A 5,855-nucleotide genomic window follows, 5' to 3' on the forward strand; every position below is an offset into this window, starting at 1 on the left:
GGTAATTGGAAAAGTTTAAATAATTGTTTATCAGGAAACATGTCATTTATCGGTGTCAGTTCAAGGGAATCAGGAAGATCAAGCTTAAAGAGATGGCAACCATTACGTTCTCTACTCCCTTTTTATCTCATATTTGTATGTCAAAATCTTGGAGTAGAATGATCCATTTATTAAGCAGGGCTTCGCATCATTCTTAGAAAGAAGGTACTTTAGCAGTGCATGATCAGTGTAAATGATGATTTTAGATCTGATCAAGTAGGATCTAAATTTGTCCAAAGCGAACACTACGGTTAAGAATTTCTTCTCCTTAGTAGAGTAGTTTACTTGGGCTGAATTTAGAGTTCTACTTGCATGATAAGTCACATAGGGCTTCTTCTCTTTTCTCTGGCCTAACACCACTCAAATAACATAGTCAAACGCATCGCACATAATCTTAAAAGTTATGCTTCAGTCAGGAAGCTGCATGATAGGAGCGGTAGTCAACATGCCCTTGAGCTTAGAAAAAACTCTTTGGCATTTTTCACTCCACTTGAATGGTGTATCCTTTTGAATAGATTACATAGGGGACGAGAGAGATGACTAAAGTCCTTTATGAATCGTCTGTAAAATTCAGCGTGTCCTAAGAAGGATTTCATGTCACATATACTCTTGGGTGGAGGTAGGTTAGAGTTAAGATTAATTCTTGCCTTATCTACCTCAATTACTTTGGATGAAATTATATGTCCAAGAACAATTCCCTTGGGAACCATAAAATGACACTTCTCCCAATTCAGAACCAAATTCTTCTCATCACATCACTTCAACACATTTTTAATATTTTCCTAACACTCGCTGAAGGATGGACCAAAGACAAAAGTTGTTTATGAAGACCTTTAAATATTGCCCTACCATGTCAGAAAAAATACTCAACATGCATCGCTGAAAAGTGGCGAGGTCATTACACAGTCCGAATGGCATCCTTCGGTAAGCAAAGGTGTCGAATGGACATGTGAACGTAGTCTTTTCTTGATCTTCAAGGGCCATCTCTATCTGGTAGTAGCCCGAATATTCGTCAAGGAAGCAATAGTAAGAGTGACCAGCTAACCTTTCCAAAATTTGATCAATGAAGGGTAAATGAAAGTGGTCTTTCCTTATAACGCTATTCAACTTCCTGTAGTCAATGCATATTCTCTAACCAGTAGTAACTCTAGTTAATGAGTTCATTGTCGGTATTGGCTACGATGGTGATTCCGAACTTCTTAGGAGCCACCTGAGTTGGACTCACCCATTGACTGTCGGATATAGGGTATATGATACCCACATCCAACAACTTAAGTACCTCAGCCTTAATCACTTCTTACATATTTGGATTAAGTCGACGTTGTGGTTGTCGGGAGGTTTTCACATTATCCTTAAGATGAATGCGGTGAGTACAAATCAAAGGATCAATTCACTTGAGGTCTGCAATCAACCATCCAATGGCTCCTTTATGCTCAATGAGAGTAGAAATAAGTATACTCTCTTGTTCTTTCTTAAGGTGGGAAGATATCACCACTGGGTATGTCTCATCTTAACCTAAGTAGACATATTTAAGATTAGAGGGCAAAAGTTTTAGGTTAAGCTTTGATGCTTTGAGGCTAGACGGTAGAGGCACTACATCGGTTTATGAAAATTTCTCAAATTATGGCCTCCACCGGTTAACTTTAAGTATTTGCGTATCATCAAGCAAGGCATCCATCTCTCTAATCATGTCATCATCTAAATTAGGAGAGTGGGTAAGGCACATCTCTAGAGTGTTAGGGTATAGAGTTAGGAGTGCTCTATCTTCCACGAAAGAATTGATCATGTTAATATCGTGGGTATCGTCATCATCCTCTAGCTGTTTGTTCATGTTGAAAAAGATATTGAGCTCCAATGTCATATTTCTGAAAGATAAATTCATAATTTCATTCCTACAATTAATGATGACATTTAATGTAGCAAGGAATGGGTGACCAAGAATGACGGAAATTTAAGTGCTTACATCTATGATGGGTTGAGTATCCAGGATAATAAAATTTACTGGATATTAGAATTTATCAACTTCGACCAACACATCTTCAATCACCCCTCTCGGTACACAAACTGAGCGATCGGCAAGTTGTAATATGGTCCGTGTGGGTTAAATTCACCTAGACCCAATTATTCATAAATCAAGTTAGGGATTAGATTTACGGTTACCCCTAAGTCAATAAGTGCGTGCTCATTCTGGTAGTTGCCAATTACACAAGTGATGGTTGGGCTATTGGGATCTTTATATTTTTGTGGCAAATCTTGCTTGAGAATGGCTCTCACTTTTCCTGTCAAAATTTTTTTCTTTTGTATGTTTTGTCATCTTTTGGTCGTACATATATCTTTTTAAAATTCGACAAATGAAGGGATTTATTTAACGACATCCAGTAGAGGGATGTTGACCATCACTTACTTAACAACCTCTAGAATATCCTAAGAGTTAGAAAGAGGTTTTGGTACAATCAACCGTTGAGGGAATGATGCAATCAGCTTACTTTGAGGTTCTGGTTCTAACCCATGTGGAGCATTGTTAGGTCTATCATTCTCATTTTTTTTCCAGGTCCTTAAGCTTTTCAACCCTCACCGGAGTAGATTTGTCAATTGTCTTGTCACTCCTAAGAGTGATGATAGACTTAGCCTACTCCATTTGTTTTAAAGAACTTGGGTCATTAATTTCATATTGCTATTTTGGGCTAGGGAGAGGCTAAGCCGGAAGGATCCTTTACTCCCCAATTAAATTTTTTGTTTCAAACCTTTGTATGGCCTTTATACGGTCTTGAAAGGCTTATAGCATACCCTGATTAAAAAGCTCTTGGTTTTATATATGTTTTAAGACCAGATCCTCTTGAGGTTTCGTTTAATTCAAAAATTAGTTAAGGATCCCTTGAGAAGTAGCCATTTGTCCGTTCCTCCAACTGAAGTTTGGATGATTCCTCCAGCTTGAGTTATATGTATTTGAGGTAGGTCCACTGAAAGGTTTTTAGTAGTTATTTACGGCATTTGATTGCTCATTCAATATCTCCTGAAAAGCAGAAATTGTTGGGCAATTCTCACTTGTATGTATGTTATAAGCACAAATACCACAAACAACTTTCGCAATCTTTTCGGGTTCTACCTTCTTAAGTTTCATGGCCTCGACTTTTCTTGTGGGTTTAGCCACTCTTGCATTTATATCATTTTCCTCTTTTAGAATATAAATTCCTCCCCTTTCATTTGATTGAGTAGGCTTAGAAGTGGTATTTCTTGAAGAGGTATCCCATGATTGTGTGTTTTCAGCAAGTTAATCAAAATAATCCCACGCATCATCGGCTTCCTTATTCATGAATTCCCCATTACACATCATCTTCATAATTTGTGCATGAGTGAGGTCAATCCCTCATAGAAAAAGCTTGTTATACACCATATTTCGTAGTCATGTTGTAGACATGAATTTATGAGATCCTTAAATCGCTCCCAACATTAGAAGAAGGTCTCATCCTCTTTTTGCGCAAAATTCATGATTGCTTTCGTTAAGGTATTCATTTTATGATATGAGAAGAACTTTCTAAGGAACTCACTTGTCATCTCAGCCCATGTGCTAATGGACCTTGGCATTAAGGAATATAACCATGACTTAGCCTTTTCTTTCAAAGAGAAAGGAAATAATTTCAAACTAACTGTGTCCTCGGACACGTTTGGGAAGTGTAATGTAGATATTATTTCATCAAACTCTTTCATATGCAAGTATGGACTTTCAGATTCTAGTCCATGAAACTTAGGGAGGAGTTGAATTAACCCTTGTTTAATATCCACAGTTCATACATTCAATGGAAATATCATGCAGTAAGGCGTACTCACCCCTGCCGGTTGTAAATAATCTCATAGAGTATGAGGCGAGGGTGCATTAAGCACCTATTTTCATCTTGAACTTCCTCAACTGGAGGTTGAGGTTGATTTTCGACCATCACTTCTTTTAACTTAAAGGGTCTCAAGTTGTAACGTCTCAGAAAAATCTGTACAAAGACCCGAGTACCACATCAGGCAGAAATCACCCAGGACTGAAACCTTTAGAAATTAGACAAGGATTAACTAAGTGCTAAACTATATTACCTGTGAAATTAGCACTAATCACTTTAAATGCAATCTGTAAGACCCAAAATGAGTAGAACAATTAGAGCTACATTACCTTAAAACTTAGGATCCATCTCAAACCCCAGTTGCTCTTAGGAGCACTTTGAAACTCCGTATCGGACCTGGACCACACGTCGAAAGTTCGATGCCCGCAAAACTATATTGTTATGACCACCTTGCTGGACTTGACTACCACCTCGGAAATTAAGTCCTAATTGTATACAGAAATGCACAACTTGATCCCGGAGCGAAGTGGGTGAGAAACACGAATATCTTTAGGAAATGAACTGGCACTTAAGTGAATTGAGTCGTTTCACTTGCAGGCCACATCTAAGGATTCAGACCGTCGGAATCTGACCCAATTACACCCTCGGACCAGGAAAAATTTCTAACACACGTCAGTACACTTGTGGCCTTGATCGAGTACCGGTGACCATTGAACTGAAACTGGTCCGCCATGGTCGATCTGTAAATCCGATCGGACTGAAAACTCAGCTTGACCTAGATCCAATGTCAGGGAGCGTAAGTCCGACCGCACAAAGAAAAGGGGCCTCCAGAAGTGCTCCATTAGATCGAAACGGACGCTCTTTGGACATAACCTAAGTATATCTTGGCCCTGGGGCAATTCCGATCAGTCCTGGGCCTATATAAGGGCCTTAAACCCTCTTTCTCTCATCTCATACGAATTTGGGAAACCCTAGGAGAGAGACGAGAGAAGAGAGAGGAAGTGAGAGAGTGAACTGGCATTTTTTCTTGGGATTTAATCCTACCACTCCACACGCTTATCTATCGCGTCTATAACGATATTCCAGCATTTTCGACAGTGCACTTAGGTAAGAAAACGTAACCCTAATCTGTTTTAGGGTATTATATAGTGTTAGTGGTGAAGTAGCTAACCTAATTCATGTTATAGGTTGCCATTCTGCCGTTGACAAAGACTAAGTGTCTAAAACGAATCCGTTACGCATTTACCGCCGTAAGGTGAGGACTATATATGTTTAGGCTATGGTTTTCAACACTTTCAATGCCAGATAATGATTTATTACTGCCATGGGTGTCATTTCACATGCCAGACGTGATGTTTGTTCGCTTTACGAATACGTATGAACTATGTCGAGTATAATGTATTCTATGTATTTGTTGAAATAATTAAATACGTATGGTTTTTGGATTCGCAGATGACATGATTATCTGTCGTGCATATATGCTTGTTGTATATGCGACAACTCCTTGTCGAAAGGTTTTTCCCTAGTACATATTATAACCAACATACGTCATGTATGTTGAAATGTGCAGACTAAGTGTTTGTAAGAATGTGTAAATGAACTAGTAGTCAGTTAATAGTACTTTATATGGGTGTTGAGATATGATTCTCAACTACCTTAACTGTGTGTATGATTTCCTCCATATGATTTATATTATAGTGTCTGTTTAGGCACAGAATGCATATGTGTGAATTCATGTTTAAGTTATATTCCATAAAATGCTCGAATGATTGTATGATTTACATTATTGATCCATTACCACTTTGACTTTCTCATATGATTACTTGTTGTAATTGAATGTTGTTGGGACTACGGTATAGTCCAGGCAATCGGTAACAGGTTCTGACCAGTTGGCTGAGGTTATTTCACCACACAGGACATGTTCGATGAATCTGAGCTGTACTTTGCTTGTCGACAGTGGTTAGGCCACACGGAGTGCTTACACACTTC

At 38.6% G+C, this 5,855-nt stretch overlaps 1 non-coding gene across 1 annotated transcript; it reads left to right on the forward strand.

The window, feature by feature from the left end:
* Nucleotides 1–3,439: 3,439 nt before the first annotated feature.
* On the forward strand, nucleotides 3,440–3,547 carry LOC131238394 (small nucleolar RNA R71). Its single transcript, XR_009167800.1, has one exon. It is a non-coding gene; the product is annotated as a small nucleolar RNA R71 (small nucleolar RNA).
* The last annotated feature ends 2,308 nt before the right edge of the window (nucleotides 3,548–5,855 follow it).

The sequence above is a fragment of the Magnolia sinica genome, chromosome 2, assembly GCF_029962835.1.
Source record: "Magnolia sinica isolate HGM2019 chromosome 2, MsV1, whole genome shotgun sequence".
Classification (NCBI taxonomy): Eukaryota; Viridiplantae; Streptophyta; class Magnoliopsida; order Magnoliales; family Magnoliaceae; genus Magnolia; species Magnolia sinica.